General features: G+C 37.6%; 1 protein-coding gene across 6 annotated transcripts in view; it reads left to right on the plus strand.

The window, feature by feature from the left end:
• The first annotated feature begins 1,610 nt into the window (after nt 1–1,610).
• The window catches only part of Vps54 (VPS54 subunit of GARP complex), an 89,007-nt gene continuing 76,774 nt past the window's right edge, over nt 1,611–13,843 (plus strand). For all 6 annotated transcript variants that reach the window (XR_009224937.1, XR_009224938.1, XM_058572702.1 and 3 more), the window contains exon 1: nt 1,611–1,727. The gene's annotated coding sequence lies outside the window, so the exon portion shown is untranslated. The remainder of the gene's footprint in view (nt 1,728–13,843) is intronic.

A 13,843-nucleotide genomic window follows, 5' to 3' on the forward strand; every position in this document is an offset into this window, starting at 1 on the left:
TGGAATTTTCAAGTGGTAGGCACCCTACTGGCTCTTAACTGCCCATATGGTGCCCACTGAAAATGTGGACTTAGATTACTGGGAGAAACAGGTTAAGTAATATTAATTGACACATGCATACAAAAGTAGCGAGAAAAAGTAGACCATCTGCCCTATTGGGCAAATGACAGTCGAACTCCCTTTTCCCTGGATCTTTGAGTCTTCCCAGAGAGTCACCCTGGGATATCACAATTATCCAGGGGATGGGGTCTTCCATCCAAGGGTCTATCAGAATCTCGGGTTCTCCAACCTATTGAGTAAAGATTTTTCACTGTCTTTGAAAGAAGTACCTTATGATTGTCCTCAGGGGAAACTGTCAATAGCTCCTCAGTCCCAGTGTGCTACGATTGGAGATTCTTAGAAAAACAGATAAAGCAGAACAGTGAGGGCTTCAGGGGGCTTACCTTCTAGCTGGCTTGCCAAAAATGTCACCGGAGGAGAGTCAAGTCAATGTCCAAGTTCTTAGGGTCTGGAACAAAGAATTGAGCAAGACACATAGGAGAAGCAGCACAAGCTAGATTTATTGAAAGTCAAAGTGCATTCCTCAAAACAAGCAGCAAAGTGGGAATGGCTCAAGGATCCTAGAGCAGGAGCCCACTGTCTTATATCGCCTTCACTAGGGGATTTCCAGAAAGTGTGGCACTTGACTTCATTCCACTTCCCTTGGTCCTATTGATGTCCAGAACCGGAGTTCCCATAGCAACATGGGTGGTCCTATTGAGCACAGGGCGGGGTGGGGGTTACCATAGCAACTATGGGTGGTCCTCTTGAACCCAAGCGTGTGTGTGTGTGTGTGTGTGTGTGTGTGTGTGTTCCCATAGCAACTATGGGTGGTCCTATTGAGCCCAGGGCGGGAGTTCTCTTGGCAACGTGGGTGACGCAAGCAGGTACATCGTCCGGTGACCCGGCCGACATCTTGGCATATTCCGCCATCTTGTCATCCCTAACTTCCTGCTTCGGTGGGGGAAGGGAAGTGGGGAAAAGTGGAGTTCAGCGAAGATTTTTGTCTTTACGTGAAGGACTATTAGAGGAGGCGTAGGGGAGCCTTGCGGGGTATTCCCCGCCCCGGGGGAACGCGGCTGCGCCCTCGGCGGGCGCGCCGGCCCGCGCCAAGGCCCCTCTCCGAGGCTGCGGCGCTCCCCCCGGCCCGGGCCGCGGTCCTCCCGCCCCGGCGGAGCCGCGCGGTGGATTGTGGGCTGGGGGCTGCGGCGGCCTCGCGGCAGCCTCCGCCACGGTCTCCCCGGACCCTGCCGGGCCGGGCCGGCGGGGTGAGGAGAAGCAGTGGAGCAGGGAGCAGAAGCGCCAGGGGCAGTGGTCGCTGCGCGGCGGCGGCGCGGCGGCGGCGGCTCCCCTGGAGGCCGGGGATGTGGGAGAGGCGGTGGCAGCAGCGGCGGAGGCGGTGCTGCGGACCCGGGGGAAACTGCTGGCTGACAGGACACCCGGGAGAGACGTGAGGGAGCCGCCGCTGCCGCCTCTTACCCCCGAGCGGAGCTGGGCTCGAGAGGGCGACCCTGTGCTCCCCTGGCCCGCGGGCCAGCCGGCGCGAGGCAGAGGCGCGAAGCCGGTTTCGGCCCGGCCAGGCTCCGGGCGGCGGCGGCCGCGGAGCAGCAGCCTCGGCGCGACGTGGAGGGCTGGAGGCGGCGGCAATGCACTAGGCCTCTCTCTGGGGCGGCTGCCCGGGACCGCAGGTAGGTGTCGGGCCAGTCCCCCGCTGCCCACTGCGCTCCGGGGCCCTGGCTCACTCCGACCTACTGCGGAGAGAGGGACCGAGACCCCACCCCCTCTGTCTCCTTCCTGGCCCGAAGCGGACATAGTTTCGGTCACAAGTGACCGGCGCCGAAGCTTCCATTCTCCTCTCCGCTACCTTCTTTTCCTTGTCACTCTCCCTTTGGGATCCTGGCCCACTGCTCTGCTCCTCTGCTGTCGGCGGCCGCTGACGCCGGTCTCGCCCTTCGCCGGGATCCCGGCTCTGGAACTTCCATCACTCCTCTTGGATCCTGACCCCAAACTTTTCTTGTCTTCTTCCAGCCGGGCCCTTAACCCCTTTTGGAGCCTTTTGGGATAATTTTTATTAAATATTTTTCAATTTCCCTCCAGCTCTGGGAAAAACTAACCTAAAGAATAATTCGGTGTTTTGCAGTTAGGCAATTTAAGCTCGCAATAATTGGTTCGGTAGTTTTCTTCCGTTGTGCTTCCTTCTATATCTGCATGATACAAAGGTAGGCCATCCCTGCCCTCCCCTTGTCGTTTGGGAACTTTTGCCTGACCATTATCATTAGCTACTGCTCTGCCCATGTGTTGAGTTCAGGATGGTATTTTTAGAATTTTGGCCGACCAGAGTTGCAAAAAAATTTTTCTTGTTTTAAATTCTCTTTTAGCCAGCTTTATTTATTTATTTGTATTTTATAGAGGCTCCACTTTTGAAGAATTGTTTGAAGCCAGTTGTTCTAATTGGCTCTACTTCTGACTTGTCAAACCCAGGGCAGTCTTAAAAGTAAATGCTTACTTGGCAAATGATATCAGATTAAATTATTTGTAGTATACAGATAATCATATTGTTGTAACTTTAGCTGTAGATCTTGATGAACCTTCACTTTTATTAATCTGATGGGGAGTTCTAATTGGGAAAGAACAAGTACCTTAAGAGCCTAATTGATTACTGAGCAGTTATGATAGAACAGATGGGATTTGTTTGACTCTATTTGTACTACAGTCAGAGTCTGATTTCCTAGAAATGGGTATTGGTGGTTCATAGTGATCATCATTGCTCCTGATAAGCTTAGACAGATCAATATATGTAATTGATAATTTTGGTTTTTGGTAGATGTTTGCAATTTTATTGTTATTTGGCTAATTTAAAATCATGTTCTGGTAATTTTAGAATTATTACATTACCAGTCTGTTCACAATAAAACTGTAAAGACTATGCTTTGTTATTGATATTCATATATCTTGTTCCTGTAGAAGTATTGTTAACTACTTCGTTTGACTTTCTGAAATGTTTTTCATTGTTTTTGAAATTGTCACTGGTAAGATCATCCAGTTTAAAGGAAAAGATGATTAAATTTGCGTATAATTGTTTTCTTGAAAAGTGAAAATTTATTTCTGGATAAAATAATTAAATTTTTATGTCAGAATTGAAGACAAATCTTATATAACCCATGAAATGGCAAACTGCAGAATTTGTTTTAATTACACTCCTTTTTCTATCAATAAAAGTTGATTAAAATTCCTTTTTTCTGCTCTTAGCTTTTTCTTCTTTTTTCCTTTTCGGTCCTGGTGATTTATCCAAGGGCCTCACACATGGTAGGCAAGTGCTCATAACTTTTTAAAAATAGCTTTTTTTTTTTTGAGTTATAATTAATAACATACCATAAATACCCTCGTGTAAAATGTGATTCAGTGGGTTTTAGCATATTTACTGAGTTCTCTGACCAGCACCATAATAGAATTTTAGAAGATTTTCATCACCCCCAAAAGCCTTGTACCCATTAGCAATTACTCCCCATTCTCCCATATTACCTGCAGCTCTAGGCAATCACTAATCTACTTTTTATCTCAATATTTGCCTAATGTGGGCCTTTCATACAAATGACATTAATTCAAAATTTCTTGAAAAGTTATGCTTTTAAAATCAATTTACTTGTTTTATTTATTTGGGTCAGGGAATAAACAACTGGTCACCCGATATTTAAAGGGATATTGTAAACAACAGATATACTGTTTGGTTAACATAAGTACAAAATTTGGAGAAAGAAAAAAGCATCAATGGCTTCAGTGACCTGAAGAGTTAGTTGTGTCCACCAGGGCTAAGTCAAAGTTAGAGGAGGAGTTTTGCCACTGAATATTAGGATATCAAGTTGGAAAAAGATCTTAAAAGTTAATCAGCTTCTTTCTGCTTACTTCACAAATAGTTGGCAGGGACCATATTAGGAAATCTAAAAGGTAGAAGCTTGAATCTCTAGGATGCCTGGCTTAAGAACCGCAATGTGGCCCTGTAAAACAAGAAATGGGGAGTGTGGTTGGGGGTACGTTGGTTGTTAGAATTGTTTAGATTCTCATGTGTATTTGACATTTTGCTAGCAGAGCTTGGAAAGAACTTGGACATTCTTCCAACTTTGAGGACAAGGGGGTGACTAAAGTATCTCTGTAAATGAAATGCTTTACCTAAACACAGCAGATATATTATTTAGATAGTTTCTTGTATTGTTAACATTTTTTAAAATCCAAATTTTAAAAAGAACTATTTTCTAAAAATTGTAATTAACAAATGATTGTAGTCTTCCTTTTTCAAAGATCCAGAGCCCTAACATGGTTCTTCAAGGGCAGTTTAGCCTTCCAAGGGACTTTTGACAGTGTGTGGGGACATTTTTGGTTGTTAGAAATGAGGAGGGTACTGTTGGCATGTAGCCAGGGGTGTTGCTAGCTATTGTACACTAGTAAAAGACATACCCCATCCACACAACAAAGAATTGTCTGACTCAAAATGTCAATAGTACTATTTTAAATCTGTTGTTTGTATGATTCTGGTAAAGACTGGAGATGGTATTCATGACCCTCACCTGGTAGAGAAATACTCTCCACTTAACACTTGAAATTTTCTAGCAACTCTGCTGGGAGGGAAAAGTAAAAAGAAGTCTATTAATGACATAAAGAATATATATATTCTTTACTTTGTAGTTGTCTTCAAATCTGAAGATAAATACTTTTCCCTCCCTTAAAATGCAGCTTTATATTACATAGATTTGAATTATATTTATAGTTTTGAATTATTGGTTATTGTTGCATAGGTTTTTAAAATTTGAAATAAACATGGTGTATCTTTAGCCAGAGTGATTCCCCCCACCTGTCCACTTGCAGCTTCAACTGCCAAGAAAGAAGTTATCTAAGTGTTTTGATTAATTAATATATGTATGCTTGTACATATATGTTATGAATATCCAGAAAAGTTCACACTTTATACTCAAATCTCATCTTATTTTCCCATTAGGCAATTGGCATTTTGTGCTTAGCATTTTGAGTTCATTTGATTAAAATACATAAAGTTAATCTCTTATAGTTTTGATTCTTATTTAATATGTTGGTTTTTTTTTTTTTGTGTGTGTGTGTGTGTGTGTGTTGCTGGGGATTGATCCCAGGGCCTTGTGCATGTGAGGCAAGCACTTTACCAACTGAGTTATATCCCCAGCCCCCCTATTTAATGTTTTTAACAAGTTAGTGGTGAAAAATGATCGACAGTTGGGATCATTTTTGCTACTTAGTATCCATTTGACCTTAGAGAAGTCAGGATCTTTCTGATCCATGGTTTGTCATCTGTAAAATAATGGTAGTATTGATTCCTGTATTACAAGGTTATTATAAGAATTAAATGAGTTAATGTGTATTAAGATGCTATGTCAACTACATAAGTGTTAGTTAATTGTTTCAGAAGTATCAAATTAGAAAGCAATATAGAAGTTGCCAAAGATGGGAATTGAGAGATAGCAAGGCCGAGAACCATGACTGATGACAGGCCCTCAGAAGAAGAGAAATACTAAGTATATATTTCCATCTATCTATAATAAATTTATAGAAGAATTAGTATATCACCATATACAAGTACAAATTGACTTAATACAAGTATAAACTGACTTCCTTCAGTAGCCCTTGAGATTTTCATTCTTACAGTATAATAACTGATTAATATAATGGTGAAATTAAGTTATCAAGAAAGGGTTACCTTGGCTGGGCATGGTGGTGCACACCTGTAATCCTAGCAACTCAGGAGGCTGAGGCAGGAAGACTACAAGTTCAAAGCCAGCCTCAGCAATTTAGCAAGCCCTTGGGCAATTTAGAGAGACCCTGCTCAAAACTTAACAAAAGAGCTGGGGATGTGTTGCTGTGGTTAAGCACCTCTGGATTCATTCCCCAGTACCCCCCAAAAAAGTGTGTGTGTGGGGGGGGGGGCAGGGGGTTAACTTGTTTCAAATTATGTATTTGAGAAAACATTTTCATGTTTTTGAAATAAGTATTTTATTTCAGATTTTCTTTTGGGAATTGACTTTTTACAAAAAAATTTAGACTTTCCAAGAGTAAGCTATAGTTATTTGGATTACTTACTTTTTTGAGAATAATTCCTTTTGTCTGCATTTAGTATGGATAACTTCTTTTGCATTTGAAAGGTTATTTTGTAGCCAGTGATAATTGTTCCTTAAATGGGAGGGCTTAACTGAAGAAATAGGGGTTTTAAGCCTACTCATCATTTGTAAAATTCTCATCCTGTTCTAGGTTTGTTTCTTTTTCTATTATTTTCAACATCTCTTTATGCAGAGAGTTACTTTGATTTTTCTATATATCCAGTAGTCCATTGTTGTGCTTAGCATTTTGAGTTCATTTGATTAAAATACATAAAGTTAATCTCTTATAAAGTTTTGTTAGCTGGTCAACTTCCCTTAATCATACAAAAGTAAGGTATGGAAGTAGATGAAGCTCTAACTAGTCAGTATGATTTTTCAGGGGGTAGCTTGAAGGTTATTAGCAGTAATATTCAGAGTAAGCCATGTGGTAGTATTAGTAAGAATTTTTCTTAATACAATGGACTTTAAAAATTGAATTTTAGTAAATAGAATTAAATTTTCATAGGAAAAAAATAATTATGTGAATTTGGATAATTTTGCATTCAAACAGTTGACTTTTTTAACTCAAAGGACATTTAAAGAGTAGGTGTTTGCGTATGCATATTATGGTGATGCATGATATTTTATGAATTTCTTTTATAGAGTGAATGAAGTATGATTTTGAAATCATAAAAATTATGTCAAGAAAGTTCATGCCCTAGACATCTTTATTTACTTATTTGCAATTTGATTAAACTGAAGAAGAACAGGAGGCAGATTGTAAAGGGAGTTTATGCCAGAGATTTTAGACCTGATGAGAGTAACTTAAACAAATGTAAATTTTAGAGAAAATGGTTTTGAAGTTGAGGGAGATTAGGATCAAGAAAGAACTTTTGGTACAAGACTCTCACAACAGTAATCTTCAAATAAAGTCCTTAATTGTAGTAGTGGCAATTGGAATGGAGATTTAAGGGAAGGATTTGTGGTATGTTTGGAGGTAGAATCCATAGGCCAATCTGACTTGGTAGAGAAATTGAAGAATATGAAGATGTGAGGGAGTCACATTGGCTCTATGGTTCCTAGTTTGGGAAATACATAGATGGTGTTGCTGTTAATTAAGTTAGAGAAGATATCAAATTTTGGCAGCTGGAGAAGGTAAATAAAGACGGCAGATAATGAGTTTTAAGTTTTGTATATCCTGAATTTTAGGTATCTATTATGAAACATGTAGTTAAAGGTGCCCAGTATATGCAGTTATAAATTGGAATGTGGGACACCGAAGAGATTATGACTGGAGAAACATCTGAAATTTTAGTTTTCTCCCTCTCCTCTAACATTAAGTTCAGGGTTTTTTGTGTTTGTGTGTGTGTGTGTGTGTGTGTGTGTGTTGCTGGGAATTGAACCCAGGGCCCTGTGCATATAAGGCAAGCACTCTACCAACTGAGCTTTATCCTCAGTTCAAGTTCAATTTTAATGTATCTTTCACCTAGATGATTGCAAATTTCCTATCTGGTCTTCTAGTCTTGGTACATCTTCTGTACTATTGTCAGTGGCCTTTATAAAGGGTAAATCTGATTATATCGTTCTTCTGCTTAAATTATTTGTAACTTTCATCATCCTGATGAAATACATATTCCTTATTCCTTTAACAGATTTATAAATTCCTTTAAGTTCTTTTTCCAAATTACCTTTTTAGCCTTGATGACTCACCACAACTTATCCCATCCTCCACGAATATAATTTTATCAGGCATATTGAATTATTTGTGGTTTCTGATAACATGTTTTGTTATGGTTTGGATCTTAAATGTTCCCCAAGAGAGCTCATATGTTGAAGGTTTCATCCTCAGCTGATGGAGCTATTGGGAGGTGGTGGAAAATTTAGAAGTTGAGGCCTAGTCAGAGGAAGTAGGTCATTGGGGATGAGCCCTTGAAAGAAAGCTATGTTGGGACCCTGACTCCTTCTTCTTATCTTTCTCTTTGCTTCCTGGCTGCCATGAAGTTAGCAGCTTTACTTCACCATGAGTGTCCTGCCATGATGTTCTTCCTCACCACAGACCCAAAGCAATGAGGCCAAGTGGTCATGGGCTGAAACTATGAGCCAAAATAGACCCACTGCCTCCCTCTCTTTGTGAATTTCCTCCTTTGAAAAGTAGAGGCCATTTGTTCCAGAGTATTCTCCACATTCTGAATTGATCTCTTTCCTTACAGTTAGATTCTGTGAGACATTTCTGGCAAGACTGCCACAAAGATGATGTATGACCCTCCTACTGTATTATAGTATGTATCGACAGGCACTTCATATCAGGCTGCCCCTGTATTGGTAATGCACACTTGGTCATTTGGTATAGGTGGAGCCTGACAATTCTGTATTGTTTAGTAAATAAATAATAGGGTGATGCTTAATGGCGATGTAGATATTCTGTGCCCTAACCTTATTTTCTTTTTGGTAATGCTGGGGATTGAACGCAGGGCCTTTGAACCTTCAAGGGAAGCGCACTACTGTTGAACTGTGTTCTTAGGCCTCAACAGCTTTTTAACCAATGGTTTTGGCATACACTAATGGTCCTTGCTTAAATAAAGTGCTACCTTGGAGGATTACAAATGGTTGTTTTCTAACTTTTCCATCCTTCTACGTTTATTGCCTTTATTGACTTTTGAGAGCTTTGAGGTCAGGTTAGATGAAAATTGAATATAGGCCATTGAGTTTAGAAATCAGGCCATTACCAACCTTTTTCTGAACCAGGCCTGAAGATGGAAGACATTGCTAAAGAGATAGAGAAAATAAAGATTTGCTAATGAAGGGGATGAAGAATTCTCACTGAAGGAAGTAGGGTTCTAGGAAAGAAGTTTAATTTGATACTTTTGTTGTTGTTGTTTGTTTGGTTGATGAAGATTTGAAGATAGGAGAGTCAGGGAATAATTAATAGAGTAATGTCCCAGAAGAAATGGGAAGATGTGAGGTTAAGAACAGCCAGTTAACTCTGAAAAGAGTAGACACCTATATTCTGCTTCTATTTGTATAGATGAGAATTAGGTATATTTGGATATGAGGAGGGTCATCTGAAAATTCTTTTTAAACAGTTACTTTTGAGCATAGAATTGATGGAGGTTGGCTAGGGAACACAAAGAAGGTGGTAAAAATGTTACATATACTGTGGGGAATGGGAAAGGGAAATGTTTCAAGATAAGTGAAAGGATTGAAAGAGAGTCTGTTGAAGTAATTGACCATGGGATTCAGACTAAGTAGAGAAGTTAGTAAGGCAGAAGTGAGCTAAGACCCAAATAATGGAGAGGAATGCAGAGGTGATGCCAAACTAATTGATGAACATTGTTACTTTTTTCTTAAAACTAACATTTATTTCTATTCTTGAGCCACTTACTGACTTAATGCAGATGCGTCTATCTATTTTGCTTTATTTTTCCTAAAATGAAAATTCCTTGAAAGCATTATATTTATTCTTACTTAGCATTTATTGAGTACTTAGATTATTTGAAGACCTTGCCCATTGGAGATCAGGTATAAAACATATATAATTAATAAAGATAGACTGTTAACACTAGATTATTTCTATTTTGAAAGGAAGAAAGGTAGAGCGGTTCCCAAACTGTATAAATCCAAGTGTTGTTTTATCTTTGTGAATATATTAATACATGATTTCTTTTAGCAATTATTTTCAAAGCAGAACAGAGTATACAGATTTTAACTTTACTTTTGTATAGACATTTTAGTAACTGTCTAACGGTTTATATATTTGAAATGTATTTATTCTTCACTAACTGAATGAGTGATTTTACTTGTTAATCTTTGACCAGGATACCAAAAACACAATACCAGTGTGAATCTGGCTTACTTTGATTTACAGAAATTTCACAAGTAATATATCAATGCTATTTTTGTTTTTCACTGAAATTTTTACACGCTAGACACAGTTAGACCTGGTGACCCTGAATTCCTGAATTTCAATGACTCATAACTATGTTATAAGTTTCTAATGAGTACTGGGAAAAAATACTTTTATTTTGAATAATACTTAGATTTTGAAACTAAATGTTATTTAATGAGGATATTTGTGATTTTTATCCCTGATAAGGATGTCATAGGAAATAGCACTTATTTTATAGGTCATTTAAAAATATTTAAATCTAATATTACAAATGGTTATAATTTTTATTTTTCTAGCCAACATTAGCTCTTACTGTTCCTTGTTACTGCTAAATCAAAAGTAAATAAGCAACTTCAGGAAGCAAATACATTCAGTTTCTGACAAGATTCAGGGTCTCTTAAATGTCCCATGGGGATGTAAGGAAAAAGCAAAATAGATTACTAAAACTTTGTTCTTATTTTCTGGGTTCCTTTAGCTTTGTACATACTTCTTTAATGCTCAAGATGAGTATACAAATACTTATATATATGACAGCCTAAATTAGTTTGTATTTCTTGAAAGTTCAGATTGATTGTTATGTTTAAATTTTTAATTCATTATTTTTCTTTTAAAATATTTTTTTAGTTATAGATGGACACAATACCTTTATTTAATTTATTTATTTTTATGTGGTGCTGAGGATCAAACCCCATGCTTCACTCATGTGAGGCACTCGCTCTATCACTGAGCCAAGACCCCAGCCCTTTACTTTTTAAATATTTTTTATTTGTTCTAATTAGTTATGTATGACTGTAGAATGCATTTTTGCTATATCATACATAAATGGAGTATAACTTTTCATTCATCTGATTGTACATGATGTAAAGTTATGTAAGCATATATGCACATAGGGTAATAATGTCTGATTCATTCTACTATCATTCCTACTCCCATGCTCCCTCCCCTCCCTTTACTCCCCTCTGTCCAAATTACCTCTATTCTTCCTCCCCTCCTTATTGTGAATTTGCATCTGCACATCAGTTAGCTTCATTACTGAGCTCATTGTGAGCAATAATATATGATATGCAATTAAAACATTTTTAAGTACTTTAAAATTATGATTATTAGATTTTGTCAAGTGATAAATCCTAAATAGTGTTTAGAAGTATACTGTTATTTATGTCTAGGTTGTATGAAAGAAACTTAACTATACCATTTACCAGAGATTGGCTCTTAAAATTCTAAAAATATAGAAATGTTCTTAGAATATGAGATATTGGAAGTCTTTTGTAGGCACACAGCAAGAAACCAAACAGACAGGTGAGATTAAAGAGAGGATGTAGGCAGAGTTTTTTTCCTATGATAAACACAAGACAACAAACAAAAACCCTCCTGATTTTTATCAAATTGACCTTTCGTAGGACATTATGTATTTTTTTTTTGCATATATTAAATCCTTCTAATTTGGGGAAGTCAAGTTTGCCATATTTTGTTTGCTTTTATTATTAATGTAGTTAAGTACTGATTTTTCTTTTTTATTAAATTTAAATTCAAAATCATATTAAAATAAGTTTTCTTTGTCCAGCTCCAATGTAAAAAAACTTCCCCACTTTGTCTCCATTATCTCATTACAAACAGACATGTTATAAATGATTATTTATAAGTCAATTTGGAATTCAGAATGTTTTTGGTTGAAAGGACTAAGATGATGGCTTGTAGTAGCTCTTCTATCCCACATTCTAGAGGAATAATTATCCCTTTGCTAAGAAAGTATAATAAGTTACACTGATGAAAATATATAGTACCCTTTTCCTTCAAAAAAGTTTTTTCAGTAGTATAAGTCCTGTAAAATGCTTTATCACAGTTAGATGTTAATTCTTCCTGTCATTTAATAGAAGACATAAGTAATATGCTAGTATAGTTATGTTACTATAGTAAGGTTAGGTTAGTGATATTAGTAATTGATCTGATAAGGAGGGAAAGAAGGAAAAAGAACTAGGTGTCTAATGAGTGGAAGGCAATAGTGAAATAATTTAGATTTTCTTAATTGGGGAAGCCATGTGGTACAGAAACATGAGTGGAATTTTGAATCAGAAAATCTGAATTCAAATCCTATCTTCATAACTATCTAATTAAGTGTTCTTAAGCCAAGTTAGTCTTTAGTCTATTTCTTCATCTATTTGATGTAGATCGTTGAGTCACTCATGGATTGGGTCATTCAGAAATGCTTTTCTTCCAAGATTGTTTTGAAGACCAACAAACCAATCTGAATGGAATCGAGAGATTATGAACTATATAGTGTTTAGTATAATTCTTACTCTTGTCTTTATGGTGCTCCCTTCTCTATCATCCTTCTTTCTTTCACTGATAATGTATTTTCACTGCACTCTTGATTATATCTTCAGAGGACATTAGAATTAGTCATGGGATTGAAGCAATCTCCAGTTTTACCAAGTTCCAACTGGTTTTCCCTGCCTGCTCATGCAATAGATGAGGGCACTGGGTATAGGACTAGGATGAAGCAACTAGCTCTTCTAGGTCAGTTTGCTTATTTTCTCACTGTCGCCTGACAAAAGTCCTTTGTTTCTCTAGATGGAGCACAAAGCTAAGGTGCCTTATAGTCCCTAGGCTTGGTATTCTTTTTTTTTTTTCCTCTACCTTTCTTTTTCTGGCTTTATCATCACTTTTCAGTACCCCTGCCACCATCCCCAGCCACATTCCTTGCCACAGGTGCAGGCACTGTTCTATGCTTTTCTTATAATAAATTGTGTCTGCACATATTGATTTGCTGCTTCCTGTTTTCCTTTTTCTTCCTCTTCAGGACTAGGACTAAACAAACAAACTTAAAAACAGGGGGGTGGGGGTGGGGGTGGGGGCGGGACACACCAAAAAAGGCAGCTCAGGATCCTAAAGATAAAATTGATTTTAAAAGTTTGGCATAGTCCAAATGTTAATCCTACATATTTGTAATAATAATAGTAATTGCAATTATTTGTTGTCTAATATGTGCTAAAACTCTTACAACATTCCTATGAGAAAGATGTTGCTGGTGTTCCATTATACAAATGAGGAAACTGAGACATGTGAAGGTTTAAAAGTTTTCAAAAGTCATACAACTAATAAATGACAGAGATTTAACTACCTATAGATAGTATTCCTAAGCAGTATATTATATTATGCTTTAAAAAAGCATAAAATAAAATTTTAGAAATACAAGTAATGTTATACCAACAAAAATATATTTTAGACATAGGTTTTATTTTATTTTGAAAATATGTAGACTTACATGAGACATTATTATTGGCTTCTGTGTCCTTACCTCCTTTCCATAGTATTTATTCATTTGTTCATTCCGTGAACATTCATGCAGTTTATTGAATGCTTAGACTCTGTTGGCTATAGTATAGGACAGTAGACGACGTAAGTATTAAGTTTACAGTATATTGGGGGAAATGGGGAACAAGCAGATAAATAAATCACTTTTAATTTGAGAAAGTACTATAAAGATTTATAAACTATAATGCTTGTGATAGAAAATAGTGTGTGGGGTGTTTTGGGTTGTGGGGAATGAAGGGAGAGAAATGCTTAGAAATAGTAGTAAGGAAAGACTGGTTCTAGGCAGAGCTATAACCACTGTCAACATTTTGTTGTATATTTTTCTGTATATTGTATTGTTATAAATTTTTTTAGCAAAATGAGATTGTACTATGTGTTCTGTTTTATTATGTTATGGTTGAGTCTCTTGAACAATGGCTGAACATTGTATTTTAATTTCCTCACCTTATATTCTAGTCCAGCCTCTGCAGTCTGGCTTTCATAACTGGAGTTGACGTTGTTTTCTGAT

This window comes from Marmota monax, unplaced genomic scaffold, assembly GCF_021218885.2.
Source record: "Marmota monax isolate L192 unplaced genomic scaffold, Marmota_monax_Labrador192_F-V1.1 WCK01_AAM20220418_F8-fsc00015, whole genome shotgun sequence".
Classification (NCBI taxonomy): domain Eukaryota; kingdom Metazoa; phylum Chordata; class Mammalia; order Rodentia; family Sciuridae; genus Marmota; species Marmota monax.